We start from the raw sequence: 27,461 nt of genomic DNA, 5'->3' as shown, positions 1-27,461 counted from the left end.
ACTTGAGAGCTGCATATGAGGGAACTAGCGGTGGACCTGACGGACTGAGAGGGGGTTGGTGATGGTGGTGGTGGTGATGGCCTAGATTCAGTCTTTTGTTGCAAAAACATTGTGATTCCCTGACTGCTTTGGCCTTGTGACGACACCTCAACATTTCTTGCTGGTGGTGTACTTACCGGTGGACTTTCAGTGGGGGAAGCGATGGAGCGTTGCTGGCTACCTTCAGTTGGAGCAGGTGCACATGTGCTACCTGAGGTTTTGTAGTCTGTCCCCGCTTCAAGTGCATGTTGGTTAAATGTCTAAGCATGCAACTGGTGTTTAAATTTCGGAGATTGTTACCTCGGCTGAAGGTCCTTCCGCACTTCTTACAGATAACCTTTGCCTCATCAATATCATTTTGGTCAAAAAAGTGCCACACTGCACTCTTCCTACTATGGTATAAATTTTCAGGGCTTGCACGCTGTGCAAATTTGAACATCTGGCCAAGCTGTCCTGCAACTCTTTTGTTTTTTTTAAGAAGTTTTGGTACAGCAACGGGCCTGCCAGATAACCTCTGCTGTGATGTCGATGCCTGCTGCTGATCCTTCTCCTATTCTGAGCTATTGCCAGCGGCACCCTCTTCCCCCAATGGATGCCAATCCGGGTCAACAACTCGGTCGTCCATCACCTCCTCTTCAATTTCATCTTCACCTTCCTCTGTGTCACGGTGTAATGTGGTTTAGTATACGGGAAGGGGCACCTGAGTTTCATCAGGGTTTGATTCTGGCTCACTAGACTGCAAGGCAAATGTATTGCTCTGGGTCAGTGTACCAGCAGAATCATCTAGCAGTGGCTGTGCATCAGTGCACTCCATGTCAGATTCATGTTTGACTGGGGAATTCAGGAATTGACTTGATAACCCTGGCAAGGTATGTGAAAAGAGCTCCATGGAGTAATCTGAAGTGTGGGCTGCCGCATCCTTCACATTTGGTGTGGGTGAAGGACACAAGGAAAGGTGTTGTTCCTGACCAGAAGCCTGCACTGACGACTCAGCGCTTGCAGTTTTTGAAACTTCAGAAGAGGAGGCAATAGAGCTGGAGGCTGTTTCGGCAATGTAAGCCAAAACCTGTTCCTGATGCTCCGGCTTTAAAAGCGGTTTACCTTCTTGTGCCAGACGATGACGCAGGCTCAATACCTCCTGCCTTAGCTGCTATTGTGCTTTTGCCATAACCAGCAGATGCACCACCACCACCATCAGTACCAGCTGCGCCCCCCACCCACGTACGCGGCCTCTTCCACCATACTTCCTCATGTTTGGGAAAATGTACCAAAAATACCAGCAGAGAGATGGTATTGTATGAGGAGCGCACAGCTGTCTAAGGTGTATGTAAAAATTTAAATCTCCGTATATATTTCCTTAGTCACAGACGCTCTCCCAGTATGTATTTGACCATATTACAACCAGCAGATATACGGTACTGTATCAGAAGTGTACAGCTGTATACGTTTTTGGGGAAAATGTCAATCTCCGTATATTTGTTTCCGGAGTCACACACAGACGCTCTGCCAGTATGTATTTGACCGTAATACAACCAGCAGATATACGGTACTGTATGAGAAGCGGACAGCTCTATACGGTGTATGGAAAAATGGAAATGTCCGTATATGTCTTTCCGGAGTCTCACACACACACGCTGGCTCTGTATAGATGTGACACTAATCCAAACAGCAGATATACGATACTGTTTGAGAAGCGGACAGCTCAAAAAACATTGCAAGAAAGGACTATGCATATATGTAGGATCACCACGCAGGATACACCATATTCAAAGAATATATAATTTTATTATTTGCAAAAAGAGCATCAAAAAACACCACACAATTGGTTAAAACATTTAAAAACAGTAATAGGGACAAAGAAGGTCACCAAGAGATCACAAACAAGGTGATTGATAACAAATAACCGCTGACTGCAGAAAATTATTGTACTAAGGCAATCATTATCATATCCTATAGTCAAGCTGCTAATATAGCTCAATATACACAGACGGAATAAAGAGGCTGATCAACAATAAAGAGATATATATACAGTGAAGTAAACTATATAGCTCAGACCACTGATAGTTCTCTATAGTGTGTTAAATTCAAAAAAGCATACACCATGATCACAAGGCCAAACTACCCCTGTTATAGATATCTGGGCTACAGATGGTGAGAATTTCCAGCCCCATAGTATGGTCCACTAAAGGTTTTCACAAGTAACTCAAACAGAGAGAGCTCATAATTATAGTAAAGAGCAAGTGGCTCAGAACTAAGGCCTCTTTCATACTTCCGTTTTTTACAATCAGTCAAAATCCGCCAGGTTTTGAAAAAAACGGATGCGCAATTTTTTTTTGCGGATCCGTTTTTTTCCCCATTGACTTTCATTATTGGCGGATCTTGACAGATTGCCGTCCATTGCATCCGTTTTTGTGCGGATCCGCCATAATGTTGCTGTCCGTCAACATCCTCAAAGATTCCAAACGGAGCTTGCAACTTTTTTTGGCCGGCGGATCCTCCAGACACTGAATTAACCCGAAATTCTGTCTGGTTGCAGGACAAAAAAAAAAATCTCTCTCTCTCTCTCTCTCTCTCTCTCCTTCCCGGCCAGCGGTTCCTTTAAATTTCCTCATTTTGCGGATCCGTCAAAAAACGGATCCTATGGCATCCGTTCACATCAGTGAACAGTATACGAACAGTATACGATACTGTTTGAGAAGCGGACAGCCCTATACGGTGTATTGAAAAATGGAAATGTCCGTAGATGTATTTCCGGAATCTCACACACACACGCTGACTCTGTAGCGGACAGCTCAATATTGTGTATGGAAAAATGGAAATGTTCGTATATGTACACTGTGTTCCAAATTATTAAGCAAATGATATTTTTCTCTGATTTTCCTAAATAGTCGGTACAAATGACAGTCAGTCTAATAAAGGTCATCACCGGTTAGAGTATACATCAAATTTTATTTAAGAAACCTCCCAATGATAACAGTATAATCTCCAAAATGAATAAAAACTCAAATTGCATTGTTCCAAATTATTAGGCACATTAGAATTTCTAAACATTTGATATGTTTTAAAGAACTGAAAATGCTCTTTTGTGGAATTTGCAGCATTAGGAGGTCACATTTACTGAACAAAAAAGCTATTTAACACCAAAACATCCTAACAGGCCAAGTTACATGTTAACATAGGAACCCTTCTTTGATATCACCTTCACAATTCTTGCATCCATTGAAATTGTGAGTTTTTGGAAAGTTTCTGCTTGCATTTCTTTGCATGAAGTCAGAATAGCCTCCCAGAGCTGCTGTCTTGATGTGAACTGCTTCCCACCCTCATAGATCTTTTGCTTGATGATACTCCAAAGGTTCTCCATAGGGTTGAGGTCAGGGGGAGATGGTGGCCACACCATGAGTTTATCTCCTTTTATGCCCATAGCAGTCAATGACTCAGAGGTATTCTTTGCAGCATGAGATGGTGCATTGTCATGCATGAAGATGATTTTGTTCCTGAAGGCATGTTTCTGCTTTTTATACCATGGAAGACAGCTGTCAGTCAGAAACTCTATATACTTTGCAAAGGTCATTTTCACACCTTCAGGAACCTTAAAGAGCCCTACCAGCTGTTTCCCCATGATTCCGGCCCAAAACATGACTCCTTCACCTCCTTGCTGACGTCGCAGCCTTGTTGGGACATAGTGGCCATTAGTGTAATGACAAAAAAAAATTTTTTATGAAACCATGTGCAATGGAGGAACTTTTATGGGTTATTTAAGAATAAGTATTGCTTTTTTTGTTTTTTAAAAAAAGTTCCCCCTTTCATTCAAATGAAATAAGGCAAAAATGGTATTTTTCCGCCAAAAAAGGACATGCAATTTTGCATTATTATCTTTTATGTTGACAATAGGAGGGCAGATTCCTCGTCCAGATAGACCTGTTTGCTTTTACACTGTTGCTGGAATTTCTAGAAGACATTTTCTGAATGCACTTCTTGATCGTAAAACTTGAAGCTTTGCACTGAAAATGAAAAGATAATACTAAGTTCCAAAATATTTTAAAATATTCCAGAATGTTCTAGATGTGAATAAAATACCACTTTTTGTTACAACTTAGAAAGATATTTTCTTTAAAGATTTTAAAGATTAAAATTAAAAGACGAAAAATCTTTTGAAAAAGAGGGGGAACTTTTTTGAATATTTTACAAATTTGATGATACTAATGTCATTTGAATGCAATTGTTCCTCCAATGTAAGGGGTTTCATTTTCGTTTTGCAAAATTTTTAAAATTGTCATCACCCTAGTGGCCATCCACCAACCATCCACTACTCCATCCTTCTGGACCATCCAGGGTTGCTCGACACTCATCAGTAAACAAGACTGTTTGAAAATTAGTCTTCATGTATGTCTGGGCCCACTGCAACCATTTCTGCTTGTGAACACTGTTTAGGGGTGGCCGAATAGTAGATTTATGCACCACAGCGAGCCTTTGAAGGATCCTACACCTTGAGGCTCGAGGGACTCCAGAGGCACCAGCAGCTTTAAATATCTGTTTGCTGGTTTGTAATGGCTTTTTAGCAGTCACTCTCTTAATCCGATGAACTTGCCTGGCAGAAACCTTCCTCATTCTGCCTTTACCAGCACAACATGTCTGTGCTCAGAATCAACCACAAATCTCTTAACAGTACGATGATCACGTTTAAGTTTTTGGGAAATATCTAATGTTTTCATCTCTTGACCAAGGCATTGCACTATTTGATGCTTTTCAGCAGCAGAGAGATCCTTTTTCTTTCCTAAATTCCTTGAAACCTGTGCCCTGCTTAATAATGTGGAACATCATTCTTAAGTAGTTTTCCTTTAATTGGGCTCACCTGGTAAACTAATTATCACAGGCGTTTGAGATTGATTTCGGTGATCCAAAGAGCCCTGATACACAATAGCATCTATGAGTTTATTTGAAAAACAAAAATCTACATCTTTATGACACTTAAATCCAATTTGCATAATAATTTGGAACACAGTATATTTACAGAGTCTCACACACGCTGTCTCTGTATAGATGTGTTCGTAATGCGAACAGCAGATATACGATACTGTTTGAGAAGTGGACAGCTCTATACATTGTATGTATGGAAAATTTTAAATCTCCATCTATTTTTTTCCGGAGTCACACACACACGCTGTCTCTGTATAGATGTGACCGTAATCCAAACAGCAGATATACGATACTGTTTGAGAAGGGGACACCTCTATACGATGCATGATGCATGTATGGAAAAATATAAATCTCCGTCTATTTTTTTCCGGAGTCGCACACACACGCTGTCTCTGCATAGATGTGACCATAATCCGCAAACAGCAGATATATGATACTGTTTGAGAAGCGACACTTCTATATGGTGTATGTATGGAAAAATGTAAATCTCCATGTATTTTTTTACAGAGTCACACACATATAGCATGTATTTGTCCGTGATACTGTGACGTCCGCCTGCGGGTCTGGGCTGCAGCCAGGCAACACCCCGAGAAACACTGATACCCTTTACCCCTATACAGGGATCTGGATTTATAGCAGAGCCCAGGAGGCGCTGTCTGAATAGGAGCAGTGTCCAGAGCAGGACGCTCGTCAGAAAGGTGTTCCAATACAGGACACAAACGTGGAGATATGCGGGTCTAAACCAGTCGGGCAGCAATGGTACAAAAACGGTAGACAGAAGCAGAGTCAGATTCAGGCCGAGAGTCATAAACCAGGAGAGTAGCAGAAGTACAGAATCGTTAGGCAGAAGCAGAGTCAGATTCAGGCTGAAAGTCATAAACCAGGAGAGTAGCAGAGGTACAGAATCGTTAGGCAGAAGGAGAGTCAGAAGTCCAGGCCAAAGTCAGTCAGTCAGTCAGAAAGTAATTCACACAGCAACACACAGGGGAACCGAGAATATATCCGGCGGCTTGCAAGACCAGTCCCAAGGTATTTCAGGGATCAGGTCACCCCTCATAGGTTCCTGGACTGATGATGTCATCAGTACCGCCCCCAGGACCAGGCCAGATGGAGATGCAGTAATCTCTTGATGACTGACAGAGGGGTGGAGCCTGCGTCCACCAGATGCCTGCGCAGGTGCCCTTACTCTGTCAGCACCATAACTCCCGGGCGAGCCATGGCGCCTCCTAGTGACCGCAACAGGAGCAGCAGACCCAGAATTTAACGGCGACGTGACAGACCGGCGCCTCCTAGAGGCTAAAGCCGGGACAGTAGGCTCTGAGCCTGACGTGACAGAACCACGGCCCCTTCCAGTGGCCGAGGCAGGAACAGCCGTCCCTGAGTCTGACGATAAAGTGGCGGTCCGGCGCCTCCTAGTGGCCGCGACCGGAACAGCAGGCCCTAAGTCTGGCGGAAACGTGACAGTACCCCCCCTCCAAGAGGGGCCTCTGGACCCTCAAAACCCGGTTTATCAGGGTGAAGGAGGTGAAACCTTCTAATCAACCCCTTGGCATGAATGTCACTAGCGGGGACCCAGGACCTCTCCTCTGGGCCATAGCCTTTCCAATGAACTAAATATTGCACGGACTTTCTCACTAAACGGGAATCAAGGATGCCCTGGACTTCGTACTCCAAGGCACCCTTGACCAAAACTGGAGGAGGAGGGGACTGGACGGGATGAATTGGGGAGCGGTACACCTTGAGAAGGGATTTGTGGAAAACATTAGGAATTTTAAAAGACTGAGGGAGCCTTAAACGAAAGGCTACCGGGTTAATTACTTCTAATATCTCGTAGGGACCAATAAACCTGGGCCCCAGTTTGGCAGATGGCACCTTAAGCTTAATGTTTCTGGTAGACAGCCAAACTTTGTCCCCAACTCCTAGGTGCGGCCCCGTGGACCTCCGTTTATTTGCGGCCGAAGCCTGCCTGACCTGGGACCCTTTCAAGTTTGTGTTCACCTCCGACCAGATTGTCCTTAAGTGACGTATGGAATTCTCTACTCCCGGAAGCTCCGACATCTTGGCCGAAAATGAACCAAAACGTGGGTGCAAACCATGATTGCAGAAGAACGGGGTGGTTTTGATAGATTCCTGGTACTGGTTATTTAGAGCGAACTCAGCTAATGGGAGATGTTCCGCCCAATCAGACTGATGTTCCGAGACATAGCAGTGAAGATATTGCTCTAGAGCCTGGTTGGTACGCTCCGTTTGACCATTGGTCTCAGGGTGGTAAGCGGAGGAGAAGGATAATTCAATACCAATACGTTTGCAGAATGCTCTCCAGAATTTGCAAACAAACTGGGTACCTCGGTCGGACACGATATTCTCTGGAGCGCCATGCAGCCTTATTACATGAACAATAAACAACTTACTCAGAGTTTCTGAATTAGGTAATCCAGAGAGGGGAACGAAATGACATTGCTTACTGAACCTGTCCACCACCACCCAGATGCATGTCTTCCCCTCTGAGGGTGGTAGGTCAGTAATGAAGTCCATGGAGAAGTGGGTCCATGGACTCTCTGGAGCGGGCAAGGACTGGAGCCAGCCGGCAGGCTGATTGTGAGGGGACTTGGCGCGAGCACAGATTTCACAAGCTAGTACATAATCCTTGCAGTCCTTAACTACCGTTGGCCACCAAAAACTCCTAGTCACAAGTCTGGCGGTATTATTGACCCCAGGATGGCCTGCCAGGACGGAGTCGTGTGACTCCTTCAGAACTTGTAGGCGAAACGGCGCTGGAACAAACAATTTCTGGGGGGGCGTCGAGTCAGGGGCTGGTTCTGGGGACCTACGGATCTCCTCCAGAAGGTCCAGAGACACAGCCGACACAACAATACCATTGGCCAGTATTGGAACTGGCTCCGAGTCCTCAGCCTGTGAGGGGCAGAAACTTCGAGAGAGAGCATCAGCCCTCACATTTTTGGTACCAGGACGAAAGGTTATTAAGAAATCAAACCTAGAGAAGAACAAGGCCCACCTCGCTTGTCTAGGATTTAATCTTTTAGCTGACTCCAGGTAAGTCAGATTCTTGTGATCTGTAATCACAGTGATCTTATGTTTGGCGCCTTCGAGGAAGTGGCGCCATTCCTCGAAGGCCCATTTGATCGCCAATAACTACCGATTACCTATATCGTAATTCTTCTCAGTGGCAGAGAATTTGCGGGAGAAAAAGGCACATGGGCGAAGCTGAGTGAGTGATGCAGTGCCTTGCGACAGCACTGCTCCAACTCCGACCTCAGAGGCGTCCACCTCTACAATAAACGGGCGGTCCAGATCAGGCTGAACCAAAACTGGGTTGGCTACAAAGCACTCTTTTAACGTAGCAAAAGCCTGAATTGCCTCAGGGTTCCAATTGGTCACGTCTGCCCCTTTTCGGGTCAAATCCGTGAGTGGTTTAGCAATTTCGGAGAAACCCCTGATGAATTTTCGGTAATAATTTGCAAACCCTAAAAATCGCTGCAGCGCTTTTAGCGACTTGGGTTGCACCCAAGTTTTAATAGGTTGGATCTTGGCAGGATCCATACGGAAGCCTGTGCTTGAAACCACATATCCTAAAAATTGTACCTCCTCCGCAAAAAAAACACATTTCTCCAGTTTAGCAAACAGGGAGTGTTCTCGCAGTCTCTGCAGTACAGAGCGAACGTGCTGAGCATGTGTCACAGGGTCAGCAGAATAAATCAAAATGTCATCTAAATACACGACGACATACACCCCACAAATGTCCCTGAAAATGTAATTTACAAAGTGCTGGAACACGGCAGGTGCGTTACTGAGTCCGAAGGGCATTACCAGGTACTCAAAGTGGCAAAGAGGGGTATTAAAGGCTGTTTTCCACTCATCCCCGTCTCTTATGCGGACTAGATTGTATGCCCCCCGGAGGTCCAGTTTAGTAAACCAACGGGCTCCCATTAGCTGATTAAAAAGATCAGGGATGAGTGGAAGCGGGTACTGGTTCTTTATAGTGATTGCATTCAATTCCCGGTAATCAATGCAGGGTCTGAGACCACCATCTTTCTTTTCTACAAAGAAGAAGCCAGCTCCAACTGGTGAAATGGACGGTCTAATAAACCCCTTTTTTAAGCTATCTGCTATGTACTCGTTCATAGCCTGACGCTCTGGACCTGAGAGATTAAATATTCTCCCTTTTGGGAGACGGACATCTGGAATCAGATCTATAGGGCAATCATACTTTCTGTGAGGGGGTAGCTTTTCAGATTTTGCAATAGAAAAGACATCCTCAAAATCTCTGAAGGCAAACGGTATGTGGAGGGGTTTAACTTTAACTTGGTTTACTGTTAGCGACATGCAGTTTTCCTGACAGTGTGAACTCCAGCGTATAACATCGCCTAGGTGCCAGTCGATGACTGGATTATGCTGGCGTAGCCATGGCATCCCCAAAATGACTGCAGCAGACAAATTATCCATCACAAAAAATGACATAACCTTGGTATGCAATGCTCCCACCGACATAGTGATTTTGTCAGTAACAAATTTAACCCCCTCCTGGACAATAGATGTGCCATTAATAGCCATAGTTTTTATAGGGGCATTAAGTCTTAATAGGGGTACACCGAGACTTTTAGCAACCAAAGAATCCATAAAATTCCCTTCAGATCCACAATCCACTTATGCGTTCACACACTGAGATTTCTGACCAAAAGAAAGGGCAATAGGCAATAAAACTTTAGCCGCATCTGCGGGCAATACCTGTGCCCCTGGGCAACCATAGCCAGAGTTGCCCAGAGGCCGATGTCTCAGTAGTATGGATCTCTGACACTCAGCTCTCTCTCTGAAGGCTCCAGACTGCAGCATACTGGTGCAGGAAGATGAAAGTGCTCCTTCAGGCTGTGCACTGAACCAGGTGTTTAGGCCAGAAATCAGCTCAGTCAGAAGAAGGGAGAGAAAAAAAAAAGTTCAGGGAGACTGCTTTTGTATATGCTGGATATATACACAAGAAGCAGTTTTTTTTTATATGGCCGGATATAATGTGACGTCCGCCTGTGGGTCTGGGCTGCAGCCAGGCAACACCCCGAGAAACACTGATACCTTTTACCCCTATACAGGGATCTGGATTTATAGCAGAGCCCAGGAGGCGCTGTCTGAATAGGAGCAGTGTCCAGAGCAGGACAGTCGTCAGAAAGGTGTTCCAATACAGGACACAAACGTGGAGATATGCGGGTCTAAACCAGTCGGGCAGCAATGGTACAAAAACGGTAGACAGAAGCAGAGTCAGATTCAGGCCGAGAGTCATAAACCAGGAGAGTAGCAGAGGTACAGAATCGTTAGGCAGAAGCAGAGTCAGATTCAGGCCGAAAGTCATAAACCAGGAGAGTAGCAGAGGTACAGAATCGTTAGGCAGAAGGAGAGTCAGAAGTCCAGGCCAAAGTCAGTCAGTCAGTCAGTCAGAAAGTAATTCACACAGCAACACACAGGGGAACCGAGAATATATCCGGCGGCTTGCAAGACCAGTCCCAAGGTATTTCAGGGATCAGGTCACCCCTCATAGGTTCCTGGACTGATGATGTCATCAGTACCGCCCCCAGGACCAGGCCAGATGGAGATGCAGTAATCTCTTGATGACTGACAGAGGGGTGGAGCCTGCGTCCACCAGATGCCTGCGCAGGTGCCCTTACTCTGTCAGCACCATAACTCCCGGGCGAGCCATGGTGCCTCCTAGTGACCGCAACAGGAGCAGCAGACCCAGAATTTAACGGCGACGTGACAGACCGGCGCCTCCTAGAGGCTAAAGCCGGGACAGTAGGCTCTGAGCCTGATGTGACAGAACCACGGCCCCTTCCAGTGGCCGAGGCAGGAACAGCCGTCCCTGAGTCTGACGATAAAGTGGCGGTCCGGCGCCTCCTAGTGGCCGCGACCGGAACAGCAGGCCCTAAGTCTGGCGGAAATGTGACAGATACCAGCCGGTACACGGTAGTGTGTGAGGAGCATACACCTCTATACGGTGTGTGAAAAAATGAACTCTCGGTAACTGTGCAGAAAAAAGGAATAAAAGTATTTTTGCTTTGAAAAAAACAGCCTGCATAGCACTGTGCACACAGCAATGCAACTATCAGGTAGCCTTATAAGGCAGCCTAATAACCACCAGCGCTGCTGCACACAAAGTGTGAAAAAATGAACGTTCGGTAAATGTGCAGAAAAAAGGAATAAAAGTATTTTTGCTTTGAAAAAAGCAGTTTGCACAGCAGTGTGCACACAGCAATGCAGCTATCAGGTAGCCTTATAAGGCAGCCTAATAACCACCAGCACTGCGGCACACAAAATAATCCTCCACTGCACACTAACTTTTGTGTGGTACAGTGAAAATTGCCTTCAGCAGAAGCACAGATTTTTTTTTCTTTCTTGCCTCAACACTCTCCCTATTGAGAACGAGCAGCAGCAACCTCTCTCTATGCTAAGATCGGCAGAAGTAAGATGGTGGTCGGCGTTCAGGGCTTTTATAGCCACTGTGACGCCACACAAAGCAAGCCAATCACTGCAGTGCCCTTCTCTAAGATGGTGGTGGCCGCTGCCCATGTCATCGCGTTGCCCACAGTGTGCGTCCTTGATCATTGGCTGAGAAAAGGCGCTGGAAGCATTATGGAAAACGTGACTTTGGCGCTCGAGTCGGCGACCGCATGGCCGACCTCACGCTATGGTCGGGTTTTGATCGGCGAAACCCAACTTTAGCGAAAGTCGGCGATTTTTGAATTTGACCGACCCGTTTCGCTCAACTCTAATGGTTAGGGTTGGGAATAGGGTTAGGGTTTGCTGGGGTTAGGTTTGCGGTTAGAGTTATGGTTAGAGTTGGGATTAGGGTTAGCGGTGTGTTGGGATTAGGGTTGGAGTTAGAATTGTGGGTTTTCCACTATTTAGGCTCATCAGGGGCTCTGCAAACGCAACATGATGCCTGCAGACCATTCCATCAAAATCTGCATTCCAAAACGGCACACCTTCCCTTCCGAGCTCTGCAATGCACCTAAACAGTTGTCCCCCCCACATATGAGATATCAGCCTACTCAGGACAAATTGCACAACAACTTTTGTGGTCCAATTTCTCTTGCTATCCTTGTGAAAATAAAAAATAGCGGGCTAAAAAATCCTATTTTTTTGTGGAAAAAAAGGATTTTTTATTTTCACGGCTCTGCGTTATAAATTTCTGTGAAGCACTTGGGGGTTCAAAGTGCTCACCACACATTTAGATAAGTTCCGTAAGGGGTCCAGTTCCCAAAATGGTGTCACTTGTGGGGGGTTTCCACTGTTTAGGCACATCAGGAGCTCTCCAAAAGCGACATGGTGTCCGATCTGAATTCCAGCCAATTCTGCATTGAAAAAGTCAAATGGCACTCCTACCCTTCTGACTCTGTTGTGCACCCAAAAAGTGGTTTACCCCCACATATGGGGTATTGTTGTACTGAGGACAAATTGCACAACAACGTTGGTGGTCTAATTTCACCTGTTATCATTGTGAAAAAATAATTTGGGGGCGAAAAGTTCATTTTTGTGGAAAAAATATGATTTTTTATTTTCATGGCTATACGTTATAAACTTCTGTGAAGCACTTGGAGGTTCAAAGTGCTAACCATACATCTAGATAAGTTCCTTAATGGGTCTAGTTTCCAAAATGGTGTCACTTGTGGGGGTTTTCCACTGTTTAGGCATATCAGGGGCTCTCCAAATGCGACATGGCATTTGATCTCAATTCCAGCCAATTCTGCATTGAAAAAGTCAAACGATGCTCCTTTCGTTCCAAGCCTTGCCATGCGCCCAAACCGTGGCTTACCCCCACATATGGGGTATGGCCATATTCAGGAGAAATTGCACAACAAACTTTGTTGTTCATTTTCTCTTTTTACTCTTGTGAAAATAAAAAATTGGTTCTAAATTAAAATGTTTGTAAAAAAAATTTAAATGTTAATTTTTTCCTTCCACATTGCTTCAGTTCCTGTGAAACACGTAAAGGGTTAATAAACTCCTTTAATGTGGTTTTGAGCACCTTGAGGGGTGCAGTTTTTAGAATGGTGTCACTTTTGGGTATTTTCTGTCATATTGACCCCTCAAAGTGACTTCAAATGTGATGTGGTCCGTAAAAAAATGGTATTGTAAAATTTGTTGTAAAATTGCGAAATTGCTGGTCAGCTATAAGTTCCTAACAAAAAAAATTTTGTTTCCAAAATTCTGCTGGTGTAAAGTAGACATGTGTGAAATGTTATTTAGGCTAGTTTCACATTTGTGCCTTTTTGCGCAGCGCATTGTGCGCAATTAAAACACGTAAAAAACGCATGCAAATGCAGCGATTTTCAGACGCATCAGTGAACGCATGGCAACAAAAAAACGAAACGTTTGCATGTGATTTCATGCGTTTTTGCATGCGTTTGTGTTTTTATGCGCATGAGTTCTCTAGGTGTCACAATTCCATTCTAGGCGCCGCTGGAGTGGCAGCCTGTTACAGTAGCTCCTTCTTTGTTCTCCTTTTTTCTCTATTTTTTCTATTTTTCCTTTCCCTTTTTTATTGTTACTCCAAAGGACATTGCACAATGGAAAACCATAAGAGGACCTGGACCTTTGATGGACTTTTTACCTTGTTTTTACTTGGATCTATTGTGTTGGGAAATCCAGGAACTGAAAAAGACCCTATTGTCTACTCCAGAGAAGCTATACTGCTGCTTAGAGTTACAGCAAGGCAGCATGCTGCTATTAGACCAGAGGACATTCTACAAGAAATAAGGAGGACTAAGAGAAGAGGTTGCAGAGCTGGAGCCCTCAGGAAAGCTAGAAGAAGGCGCTATAGACCTGCTCTTCCCTCCGTCATTATGGGCAATGTGAGGTCACTCGGGAATAAGATGGACGAACTGTCGGCGCTGACCAGACATCATCGGGAATTAAGGGAGTGCAGTATGTTGCTGTTTACAGAGACCTGGCTCACCGAAGGTACTCCGGACACTGTTGTCTCATTGGATGGCTTTAAACTCATTTGCGCGGACAGGACAAGGGAGAGCGGTAAGAGGAAAGGCGGAGAGCTGGCGATATATGTGAATGATAGATGGTGTGACTCTAGGCACATCGTGGTCAAAGAGCAAACATGCTGTAAGGACATTGAGCTATTAGCTGTGGGCATGAGACCTTTTTATTTACCGAGGGAACTATCGCATGTAACCATAATAGCTGCATATGTCCCCCCTTCTGCGAAAGCTGATGCCGCCACTGAGGTCCTACAATCCACAGTGAGCATGATGCAGTCCCTTCACCCCCAAGCACTCCTTCTGGTTTCGGGAGACTTCAATCATGTGTCTCCAGCATCCATACTACCCGGTTGCACACAGTATGTTACCTGCCTCACTAGAGGCAACAAAATATTGGACTTGTTCTTTGCCAATGTGAGAGGGGCATATGCCTCGTCAGCCCTACTGCCCCTTGCAAGATCGGATCACAACCTAGTGAACCTCCAACCCGTGTGCAAGCCACTTGTACAGAGAGAACCTGCTGTCACTCGCACAGTGAGGATATGGACTGAGGAGAGTGATGATGCTCTGAGAGACTGCTTTGAAACAACCACATGGGATGTGCTGCATGATTCCTATGGTGATGACATGGATGGTCTCACACACTGTATAACGGACTACATTAATTTCTGTGTGGGCAACACGGTACCCACAAAAGTAGTGAGGTGCTTCTCTAACAATAAACCATGGATCAGCCCCGGAATAAAGGCTCTTCTCAAAGAGAAGAAGTTGGCCTTCAGATCAGGTGACAAGGGCAGGCTGAGAGAGGTGCAGAAAGATCTGAAGAATCTAATCAGGCAGGGAAAGGCTAATTATAAGAGAAAGATTGAACTGAAATTGTCACAGAAAAGGATTCATGAAGTCTGGGAGGGTCTAAAGTCTGTATCTGGGCATAGACAGACTGTCTCCAGGATGGTTGAAGATAAAGAGGGGCTTAATGAACTTAATCTATTCTTTAACAGATTTAATCACACACTGGCTGCTCCTGCCCCTGCATACCATTCACACCTCTCTGCTACAATAACCTCACCCCCTGCTGCAACTTGTCAACTGAGCCAGGGTCTGTTCTTCACAAGCACCCAGGTTGCAAAAGAACTGGATAACATCAAAGTTTTGAAGGCTGCAGGTCCTGACGGCATCAGTGCAAGGTTAATCAAGACCTGCGGGCACCAGTTGAGTGAGATCATTACATATCTGTTCAATATGAGCCTGAGAATAGGCATAGTACCACAGCTGTGGAAATTATCGCGTGTGGTACCAGTTCCGAAGAAACCTTATCCGAAAGACCTTAATGACTATAGACCTGTAGCATTGACATCACACCTGATGAAGGTACTAGAGAGAGTGGTTCTCACACGTCTCCGTCCTCTAGTGAGCTCGGATATGGACCCTCTCCAGTTTGCCTACAGGCCGGGCATTGGTGTGGATGATGCCATTATCCACCTTCTAGATAGGACTCGATCTCACCTGGAGAAACCTGGGAACACTGTGAGAATAATGTTCTTCGATTTCTCTAGTGCTTTTAATACCATACAGCCAGGTCTACTGAGAGACAAGCTGGGCCTTGTTGGCGTGGACCTCCAACTCTCCACCTGGATGCTTAACTACCTCACGAACCGACCTCAGTTTGTAAAGGTTTGGGACAGTGTGTCAGACACGGTGATCTGCAATACAGGGGCACCTCAAGGTACAGTTCTTGCCCCTTTTCTCTTCACACTGTACACTGCGGATTTTAAGTGCAACTCATCTAGCTGCTACTTGCAGAATTATTCTGATGACTCTGCAATAGTAGGCCTCATCACAGGAGGAGATGAAAGAGAGTACAGAGATACTAACCAAGCTTTTGTGGAGTGGTATCAGAGGAAGCACCTTAGGATTAATTCCGGGAAGACCAAGGAATTGGTGGTGGACTTTCGCAAGGGAAAAAAATCCACCAGCAGTGGTGAACATTCAGGGAAATGACATTGAGATAGTCGACACCTATAAGTACCTTGGTGTGATCCTCAATAATAAGCTTGACTGGGCCCATCACTTGGATGCAGTGTACAGGAAGGGCCACAGTAGGCTTTACCTGCTCAGAAGGCTGAGAGCCTTCGGAGTTAGGGGGGCACTCCTTGCATCCTTCTTCAACTCTGTTGTGGCATCAGTCATCTTCTTTGGTGTGGCATGCTGGGGTAGTGGCATATCAACCAGGGACAGGAATAGGCTGGACAAACTGATTAAAAGTTCCAGCTCTGTCCTGGGATGCCCCCTTGATCCAGTTCAGGAAGTAGGCGACAGGAGGATACTGGCCAAGGTGAGCTACATGGTGCAGAATGATTCCCATCCCATGCATGAGACTGTGACAAAGATGTGCAGTACTGTCAGTGACCGGCTACTTCATCATAAATGTGAGAGGGAGCGCTATCGAAAGTCCTTCCTTCCTGCTGCAGTTAGGCTGTATAACCAGCACTGTCCAAAACGGAGAACGACCCAAACAGTGAACTGATAGATCCAAAGTTGTGATAGTCCGGTTATATCCTTTTTTTTTCATATATGTACCTACCTACTGTCAATGTAATGCCTTTATGCATCTGTATCTGTACTTGTTCCTGCCTTGCTGCTGTAATGCTCTGAATTTCCCCATGGTGGGACGATTAAAGGATTATCTTATCTTATCTTCACAGGAGGAAAATCGTTGAAACATACTCCACCAATTCTTTATATAGACCCCATTACAGCTGAATTCTTCAGATTTTGCTGCTGTATCCTTTGTCACCATGGATCTGCGTTGGAAGAGTTTTCGCTTCAACTTGGATCTGGACATCGCGCTTGTCTCAGGTTTTTGCATTTGCTTGCCAGCTGTGGTCATGGCAGGTACAAGGGATGCAGTGACGAGACGCAAGACGGATTGTACTTTTGGTAATAACTTTTATGGCTTGATGCCGGTAGGGCTATCCTAAAAAGCTCACAGTTTCTTTTGTAGCTCTGCTAAAAATTCAAATTTTATTCCAAAAATACAACCACACAATAAATCAAAAATGTCACTACATCATACCAAGCAGAAATGAACACCACTGGGAGGTGCCTTCCCCTGCACTGGCTAATCTCTCCCTACCTATCAGCGGAGGTTGGAGCCCTAGGACCTGCGCAATTGGCCCCCCCACTCAATTGACCATCTGCAATTTATGCCAAAAGAATCAGAATACACAATTCTTTCTTTCTCACCTACCTATTTCATTTCTTTATCACATCCCTGCCACTATAGGGCCCTATAGGGGTAGCAGGGTGAGCCGTCGTTGAGTGGGGGGCCAATTACGCAGGTCCTAGGGCTCCAACCTCCGCTGATAGATAGGGAGAGATTAGCCAGTGCAGGGGAAGGCACCTCCCAGTGGTGTTCATTTCTGCTTGGTATGATGTAATAACATATATGATTTATTGTGTGGTTGTATTTTTGGAATAAAATTTGAATTTTTAGCAGAGCAACAAAAGAATCTGTGAGCTTTTTATGGAATTAGTCTTTTCTTATATACATTTTTTGAAACTAGGGCTATCCTAAGCAACCACACAAAATAACAGAAATTGTCCTCGCAGGGACTCAGTACAAACAAACACTGGTTATAAGAACACGACTACTCTGGCAAAGGCCAGTCACTATGGGGCTGCGGTGTGGCCGACTACGGGTCCTTAATTATGTAATGTCACTTATCCGTCCTGACGTCCCTCGGCATCCTGGACGATGGTGCTTCGGCATCACAGCCGCTGGGCCCAGCGGCTGAGGACCTGGCGTGCTCTTCGGGCGTTCCTACGCCAAGGCGAAGTGTGGCGCCCCTGAGACTTCAGTCGCCACAGAGGTATTGCACCTTCTCCTAAGGTGTAGTGCCCCACCATCCAGGTAAGGTGGGAACTCCTGACCACGCTCCACACCTGCATTCCACACACAGGATAGTTCAGTGAGGCCACCTAACAGCTTCAGGCTGGGGGTTAGCAGATCACCCCTCGTGGAATCCTGCTTCGTAACACGAGATGTGCTGGGAGGCGGGTGGAGTGAGATGATATAAATGAGTGGGAAGAGTGAGAGTTAGTGGTTAGTTAGTTGGTTGGTTAGTTGGAGAGAGAAGAGAGAAGATGGGTGTCTGAAGGACGTGCTGAAGCAGGTCCCAGTGAACGGGGCTGCTGGCACGAGAAAGACCAGAGAAAGAGACTGATAAGATTGATAACCTAACCTTCCATAAGAGAGAGAGAACAGATCGGAACGAAGGAGAATAGAAGGACGGTGGGAAGCTGGTTGAAGAAAGAAATAGAACCCTTCCAGTCCAGAGAGCGCAAAGGCCGGGGCCCGGTCCCCGAGGTTGATTGGATCTTTATGTCCGGCAACAGACACCAGAGGAGTAGTGAGCCGCTAACGCCTTGCTCCCCATCATAGACTTGGGACACAACAGCAACTGAATAGAGAGCCGGGACGCAGTGAGGAGTCCCCGAAGCAGGCTACAGCTGTCTGTCATACAAGTAAAGACTAGGAACACCTAGAGAGAGGCATTCCAGGGTAACTAAGTACTGGAGTGCTTCGCACCTAAAGGCGCATTGGAGGAGTCGTTCAGTAAGGTACATGTTGGCGGAGTGTGGAAGGGAGAATCCTATCCTGCCTGGAGATTGGCTTGAGCCCTGACCTGGAGAACACGGTACGGAGGCAGGCAGTTGAGTGAACTGCAAACAGTGAGTAAAGCTTTGGAACCGCATACTCGGGTGTCCTCCAGTTATTCCCGCACCACTACACCTGGGTACCAGGATCTATACCATTCTGCGCCTCTCCTCATCCATTGCACCTACACTGCCCTGGGACTGCAGCTCCACCTGTGGGGAGCTACACCATCTTTGCTGCACCACACCATCAGTCCCAGCGGATCTGCATGCAGCGTTGGCTCAATATCTTACTTGCCAAACACCACGGGTGGCGTCACGAACTATTCTAATAAACTTTAACACCATTAACATCACCGCCATTGATATTGGGCGCCCAGGGCCACTGACCGGGTCACCGCTGCTGTGACACATTCCCACCTTGACACCGGCCCGGTACCGAGTACCCCGCTGCCCTGGGTGTGCATGGGCGACCCAGAAGCAGGGGCACAACAGGCCCTAGAAAGGTTCTTTGGCAGAATGTCCCCCTGCAGAGGCGGTGGGACACCGCCTGGGAGTGGGTGAGTCGAGGTCGCAGCCCCTGAACGGGAGCAGGCAGCGGCGGGGCTGAGTGGCGGTTGGTAGGCCACTGGCTCAGCCAGAGGCTGCACTAGGGGACCAGTGGCAGGCGATGGCCTGGCCCTTGCCACGGACTGGAGCGGGGCATTGGTGGCTGCAAGCGGCAATGGACAAACCACGGTTAGGAGTGGAGCGTCAGTGGCTATGTGCAACAGCGGGCAGGCAGAAGCCGCGGACTGGAGTGAGGCGGCAGTGGCCACGGGTGACAGCGGGTAGGCCACAGCCGCAAGCTGCGGTGAGGCGGCAGAGGCAGCGGGTGACTGCGGGGAGGCCGCAGCCGCGAGCTAGGGTGAGGCGGCAAGGGCCAAGGGTTGGAGTTAAGCAGCGGTCTTCTGTCGGTTGGCTCGGCGCTGTCTCTCTGCAGTCCACCGTGAGCCTCCCTCTTGTCACTGTCCTCCTCTCTGGTTTCTGCTTGGGGTTCTCACTCCCTGGCGCTCCCACGGTCTCCTGCTCCTTCTCTCCCATTCTGCTGACTCACTCTGTCTGGCGTCCTCCGCCCCTTTAATATAGGCTCTGCCCCCAACCGTTCTGTCTGTCTCAGCCGCCCGTCCCCTAACTCTGCTCCCCGGAAACAGGCTCCCTAGGAACTTAGATGACGGTCCCCTTGGTTCCGGCCCGGACACTCGGCGGGGGCCCCTCCTCCTTCACTCCCCCATCCTGTATGCTCACCAGTCCTCAGGCGAGGGCCTTAGTAGGCTCAGGTTAGCCTTTAGAGATGAGAGTTCTTGTTGCCTTACGAACTGGTCCTGTTCGTAACGTCTGGGGGGTTTGCCAGCTGTTGATCGCTCGGAGTGTCTCAGTTCAACTGTGGTGGAGCTTTCTGGGGTGGTGGAAGGAGGTGGGCTGGTCGATTCTGGCGGCTTGACTGGGCCTACGGAGATGTAATTCCTTGGAGGGTCGGCAGGTACTGCTGAAACGTCTTCTTCGTCATCCAGGTCCCAGACCGTTGGCAGTGGGTCGGGGACCTGAGGTGTAGGCTCGGGTCGCATGGGGTCAGCGGATGTACAGGGTCGTAACATATTATGGTGCACAGTACGAGTGGGAAGTGCCCCATCTTTCTCAGGTTGTATCTCGTATACAGGCCCGTCAGAGCTTATTCGGCGCAATACTCGGTAAGGGCTTTCTTCCCACCGAGGTTCTAACTTGTTCTGGGGGCACTGGTCTAGCACAAGTACTCGATCCCCAGTTTGGAAGTCGGTGGCCGGAGGCAGAGTCTCCCCTGGGTGCTCTAGGTCCCAGAGTTTTGTATGGACGATACGGTGGAGGGTCTGTAACCGGTGTCGGTGGTTTCGGACCCGTGATGACACCCCGGTCCAGGGCTGGGGTTCCTCCGGGTTCAATTATACTTCTGTGATCCCTTTAACTTCTCGCCCAAATAATAGTGAGTAGGGGGTATAGCCGGTAACCCGGTGTACCTGGTTGTTATAGACCCACACTAGTTCAGGTATATACTCAGGCCAGCGGGCCTTCCAGTTACTTTCCAGAGTACGCAACATTTGGATTAAGGTCCAATTAAATAGTTCGCAAGCCCCTTTTCCTTGCGGGTGGTATGGCGTGGTCCAGGATTTGTCAATTCCATAGAGGCAATGTAGTTGCCTCCCAGAAAGCACGCTCCCTGGTCTGAATGTATCCATTGAGGGCAGCCGTACACTTGGATAAAGTTTTTACAAATTGCATAGGAGGCCGACTCCGCAGTTTGATCTCAGGTAGGAGTTACCACGGCAAATCTGGTGAAATGATCTACCATAGCGAGACAATGTTCATACCCCTGGTACCTGGGACCAAGGGTCAGATAGTCCACTGTCAAGAGCTCAAGGCGTGCTTATGTCACTATCATTTGGACCGGGGCCCGTTGTGCGGGTGGTTTAGCTAGCTCGCATAGGCGGCAGGCCCGGCAAGTTTCCTCCACAGCAGCGTGCATGCGAGGATGGTAAACTATCTGCTGCAACCATTGCAAGGTCTTTTGAGCTCCAAAGTGAGCCCCCTTTTCGTGGGCTTTCCGAGCCAGTTCACTGAGTTGGGCTCCGGGCACGACTACCTGCAAAGTTGTTGCGGACGTCACCCGTGATACGGTCTTACGATACAATAGTCCCTTTTTGATGATCAGTTTCTCCCATTGGCGTAACATCAGCAACATATCCTGAGAGTCGGTGGGTAATCTGCCGGTGGTCACCCATCGGCGTAAGAGCCCAATTTCTCTATCTTCCTGCTGCTGTTGGACCCATCTGTCACGTGATTGCCAAACTCCCGCAGTATGTTCATTCCCAGGATAACTGGATGTTTGTTACTAGTTTCCCCTTGGGTCAGGATCACTCCCCGGCAACCGAGGGTTTTGCCACACAGCGTCACTTGCATCCAAACCATCCCGATGACAGGGACCGGTAGCTGATTGGCGGCCACCAGTCTTATCATTGACCCTCACTGGGGTCTCGCTGCCTCAGGAAAATGCTGCCAGAAATAAGTTGCAGGCATGGTTGTTACTTGCAACCCCATATCCACTAGGCACCGTACGGCACGGCCCTCGACCTCTGCCCATACCCCCGGACATTTTGCGACCAGATCTTCGGGACTTCCACCACCCTATGTCGTTGCTTCCGGCTCCGAGCGGTGTCCCCCCAGCCTGGAGCACTCTAGTTTAATGGCCGCCAGGGTGGGCATCTCCCACACCATGGACACTCTCGTGCAAAATGGCCGAGATCCCCACACTCATAGCACCGGGGCTGCGAGGCCCTGCCGCTCTGGGCATTGCGAGGCCCCCAGGGCCCGGGATTGAAACTAGGCCAACAAGTCGTGGGCTCGGTCCTTCTCTTCACTTTGGCCAACTCGCCCCTGATGCTCTTTAGCTCTTGTCTCATCTCTTCTATCCACTGGGGCTCCCCGATAGCGTTTACGGAGGCCTCCACACTCCGGACCTTTCCCACGGGGACCGTCATTCCCTGCTCCTACTCTCGAGCACGCGCCTGACTCCCCACCTCAGAGAAGGCCAAGTGTGGGTTCACTTGGACCTGCTCCCATAATGCCTGCTTTATTAACGGGTCTCGGAGTCCAGTCACTAACAGATCGCGTAGAGCAGTGGTCCCCGACCTTTTTTGCACCAGGGACTGGTTTCAAGCAAGACCATTCTTCCATGGCCCGGCAGGGCGGGGATGGAGGTGTGGCAGGGGTGGGGCTTTGGTCATAAGGGGGCGGGGCTATGGACACGGTTGTAGTGTAGCAGTGCATACTTATAATTAAATAACATTTATAATGTGACTCAACTCACCATAGGTTTTGAATGAGTGCTCCATCACCCCCTTCTCCCCATCATTGCCTTCACCCCATCACTCCCTTCTCCCCATCATTGCCTTCACCCCATCACTGCCATCTCTCCATCATTGCCTTCACCCCATCACTGCTGTCTCTCCATCACTGCCTTCACCACATCACCCCCTTCTCCCCATCATTGCCTTCACCCCATCACTCCCTTCTCCCCATCATTGCCTTCACCCCATCACTGCCGTCTCTCCATCATTGCCTTCACCCCATCACTGCTGTCTCTCCATCACTGCCTTCACCCCATCACTCCCTTCTCCCCATCATTGCCTTCACCCCATCACTCCCTTCTCCCCATCATTACCTTCACCCCATCACTGCCGTCTCTCCATCACTCCCATCATGGCCTTCTCCCATTACCCCCTCATGGCCTTCTCTCCCCATCACGGTCTTCTCCTCATGTCCCCATCTCCTCCAGGGCCAGGCTCCACCTACACAAACACAGACAAACACACACACACACAGACATACATACACAGACATACATACACACACACACACACACACAAAGACATACATACACACACCACCTCTCTCCTCTCACCTGTCCGCAGCATCGCCCGCGCTTCCTCGCTCTGACACAGCAGTGGCCGCACTCCTCTCTGTGTCAGTCAGAGACAGGAAGCGCGGGCGGCGGGCAGGAAGCTGGACGGGTCCTTGCAGCTCCGCTCCTGCTATTCCCTATTGCAGGCAGCGGAGCTGCTTGGATCGCTCCCTGGCCGCCGCTGCACATGAGGGCAGTCTAACAACTGCTGCACGCCGCCCCAGCCCCCGCTACGCCACTGACCGCCCCTGGCTCCCCTTGTGTCCGCGGACCGGCAAGGGCACTGCAGCGGCCCGGTGCTGGGCCGCGGACCGGCGGTTGGGGACCCCTGGTGTGGAGTAATGTCAATAGGTCCTACCCCTACGCCGTCCTTCCGCTCGATGGCTGTGTATAACTCCTGAAGGACATTCATATACTGGGTGATGGTCTCTCCCTCTTCCTGCATTCGACTGAACAACAGGGTCCTCAACTCTCCCACGTTTGTTGTATCCCCATGGATCTCTTCCAAAATCCGCAAGACCCTGGCAAAGGTGTTGTGGTGTCCCAGGGCCTCAACATTACTGAATATTGGGCCTCCCCATCTAATGCCATGAGGGCTACCTTGGCTTCCAGGTCAGGGGTCATCGGATGCATTCGGAAGAGCCCTTGCATTCGCTCTGTCCAGCTCCATAGCATAGTGTTGGAGCCGGAGAACCTAGGAAGGTTACTTAGCATAGCCCCCAAAGAAATGCTGGACCAGGGACCCCCAATCTTTGCTGAATCTACAGCCCCACTTTGGTCTGGGGTGTCGTCGTCTGCGCTTGGAGACTGCATCCTGCCGACTACGCCAAATGTGGTCATGGCAGGTACGAGTGATGCAGTGACAAGACGTGAGATGGATTGTACTTTTGGTAATAACTTTTATGGCTTGATGCCAGTAAAGCTATCCTAAGCAACCACACAAAATAGCAGAAATTGTCCTCACAGGGACTCAGTACAAACAAACACTGGTTATAAGAACACGACTACTCCGGCAAAGGTCGGTCACTCTAGGGCCGCGGTGTGGCCGACTACGGGTCCTTAATTATGTAATGTCACTTATCTGTCCTGATGTCCCTCAGCGTCCTGGACGATGGTGCTTCGGCGTCACAGCCGCTGGGCCCAGCTGCTGAGGATCTGGCGTAGTCTTCGGGCGTTCCGACGCCCAGGCGAAGCAGGGGCACAGCAGGCCCTAGAAACGTTCTTTGGTGGAATGTCCCCCGGCAGAGGCGGCGGTACACCACCTGGGAGTGGGTGAGTCGAGGCCGCAGCCCCTGAATGGGGCAGGCAGCGGTGGGGCTGAGTGGTGGTTGGTAGGCCACTGGCGCAGCCAGCGGCTGCACTAAGGGACCCGCGGCGGGCTGGAGTGAGGTGGCTGCGGCCGCGGGTGACTTTGGGCAGGCTGTAGCCACGAGCTGGGATGAGGCGGCAGAGGCCACGGGTGACTGTGGGCAGGCTGCAGCCGAGGGCTGGAGTGAGGCAGCAACGGCCGCGGGTTGGAGTGAAGCAGCGGTCTTCTGTCGGTCGGCTTGGCGCCGTCTCTCTGCAGTGCACCATGAGCCTCCCTCCTGTCGCTGTCCTCCTCTCTGGTTTCTGCTCGGTGTTCTAACTCCTTGGCACTCACACGGTCTCCTGCTCCTTCTCTCCCATTCTGCTGACTCACTCTGACTGGCGTCCTCCACCCCTTTTATATAGGCTCTGCCCCCAACCGTTCTGTCAGTCTCAGCCGCCCGTCCCCTAACTCTGCTCCCCAGAAACAGGCTCCCTAGGAACTTAGATGATGGTCCCTTTGGTTCTGGCCAGGACTCTCGGCGGGTGCCCTTCCTCCTACACAGCAAAAAAGAGAGAGAGAAACAGCGAAGATGGCAGTGGCGGTGTTTTTGGAGACATCCAATTATTGAAGTCCGGGAGAGCCGTGGAGCGTACCACACCCTCTACAGCGAGCTCCAGACAAACCCAGCGAAATTTTGTGACTATAACCAGATGTCCCAAGAAAGCTTCATGGATTTGCTTGCTCGTGTTCAAGGAGCCATCCGGAGACAGGACACACAGCTCCGTCGTGCGATTCCTCCTGAGGAACGGCTCTTGGTCACATTACGGTACGTAATATTTAAAAACCAATGCCTGCATAATTGTTTTTGTTCTGCCATGTACTATTCCAAAGCCTGCAGAATTATTGTTCTGCCATGTAGTAAACAAAAGCCTGCAGAATTATTGTTATGAGCCATGTACAAATATTTTTTCATTTCCGTGTTTTGCAAAACCCTAGACATAAATATTAATTTTTTCCTTTCTCTGTTTGGCAGATTCCTGGCTACTGGAGAGACCCTATCTTCACTCCATTTCCAGTACCGGCTTGGAATCTCCACCATGTCGGGAATAGTTGCAGACACCTGCCGGGCTTTGTGGAACGTTCTCTGTCTGGAATTTATGCCCCTGCCGATTGAGGAAAAGTGGATGGAAATTGCTGAAAAATTCTGGACAGTCTGCAATTTCCCCAACTGTTTGGGAGCGGTTGATGGAAAACACATCAGGTTAACCAAACCCGCAAGAAGTGGATCGGAGTACTATAACTATAAAAAGTACTTTTCTACAGTACTCATGGCCACTGCGAATGCAGACTGTCTGTTTGTTGCAGTGGACATTGGGGCATTTGGCTGGGGGAAAGACTCCCAGGCTTTTAAGAACTTGGACATGGGCCGTAGGTTGTATGGCAAACATTTTAATTTCCCTCTGCCACGGCCTCTTCCCCACACCAAAGGTCCGCCACTGCCATTTGTAATGGTTGGGGATGAGGCCTTCCAAATGTGCCAAAACCTGCTGAAACCCTACTCCAGCCAGGACTTGGAACACACAAGAAAAATATTTAATTACAGACTGACCAGGGCACGAAGAACTGTAGAGTGTGCCTTTGGTATTCTTGTCTCCAGATTGCGCAGTCTCAGCACAGCCATTAATCTTAAACTGGAAACAGTGGATGAGGTGGTGAAAGCATGTGTGATTCTTCACAATTTTGTTATGTCTAAAGAGCGTCCTAACTTTGAACTAGATGAACCAGCTGCCAACCCATTGCCTGATTTCACTCAGCACCCTCTCAGGTCATTAGTTGAAATTGCGGCCTACTTTATCACTGATGTAGGGTGTGTGGCATGGCAAGATCAAATGGTGTAAAAATGATTTCTTGTGTGTATGTAAATAAAAAACCTGTGTTGATACCTGTACCGAGTGCACTCTGTCTTTATACACTCCAATACAATAATCACCTGACCAGGTGTCCAGTGAATTCAGAATGCTGTTTTTTTGTGCATCCTGACTTTACTAGGAGTCCTGACCAGGTGATTCTACATAGAAAAGTTGTATGACCTTCTTCATCTCTACAGTCTGTGTTCAATAGATTGCAGCGATGGTGGAGATAATACAACTAATATTTATATTACCTGGCCTGATGTTACAAATAGTGATTTTGGGATGCACTAGCATCCTTCCCTCTTTATGACACCGGACCATGTGAGTATAAATATTAGTTGTAGGATCTCCAATGTGGCTTCAGTATGCATGCAAACTGGAGAGATCATAGAATCATAGAATCATAAAGTTGGAAGGGACCTCCTGGGCCATTGGTCCAAACCCCTGCTCAAAGCAGGATTCGCTAAATCATCCCAGACAGATGTCTGTCCAGCCTCTGTTTGAAGACTTCCATTGAAGAGAACTCACCACCTCTCGTGGCAGCCTGTTCCACTCATTGATCACTCTAACTGTCAAAAAGTTTTTTCTAATATCTAATCTGTGTCTCCTCCCATTCAGTTTCATCCCATTGCTTCTAGTCTTTCCTTGTGCAAATGAGAATAAAGATAATCCTTCTACAATGTGACAGCCCTTGAGATATTTGTAGACAGCTATTAAGTCTGCTGTTATGAATGAGTCACCGTAGGAGGCAAACACAAAAATAGTAGCTAGGTCCAGAAAACCAGAGAAGTTGGCCACTATCAGATTGCAGACCCCTGAACCTATCAACACAACTAGCAGTAGCCGTGGGGGGTTGCTACGGTGATCTAGACCCCTCGATCACAGCCGGAGAGCTAAATAGCCTAAAGACAGAAAGGGAAATCTAAACTGCCCCAGAGCAGACCCCAAAGTAGTAGGCAGCCCCCAACATATAATGACGGTGAAGCAAGATGAAAAAACACTCACACAGATAGAAAGATAGGCTGAGCAAACGATGGGGCCCAAGCTAACTAAATAGGACAGGAAAGGAAGGTTGCTGTCTGCAATCTGCCAAAACCCTATCAAAGACAAAAGCCAACAGACTGACATGGAAAAAGACCCTGAAGACGCTAGGCTTCAAAATTACTATATCA

This window comes from Dendrobates tinctorius, unplaced genomic scaffold (assembly GCF_039654945.1).
Source record: "Dendrobates tinctorius isolate UK_male_01 unplaced genomic scaffold, ASM3965494v1 ptg000086l, whole genome shotgun sequence".
NCBI classification, from domain to species: domain Eukaryota; kingdom Metazoa; phylum Chordata; class Amphibia; order Anura; family Dendrobatidae; genus Dendrobates; species Dendrobates tinctorius.
The sequence above is the reverse complement of the archived record's forward strand: the minus strand, read 5'-3'. Positions refer to the sequence as shown.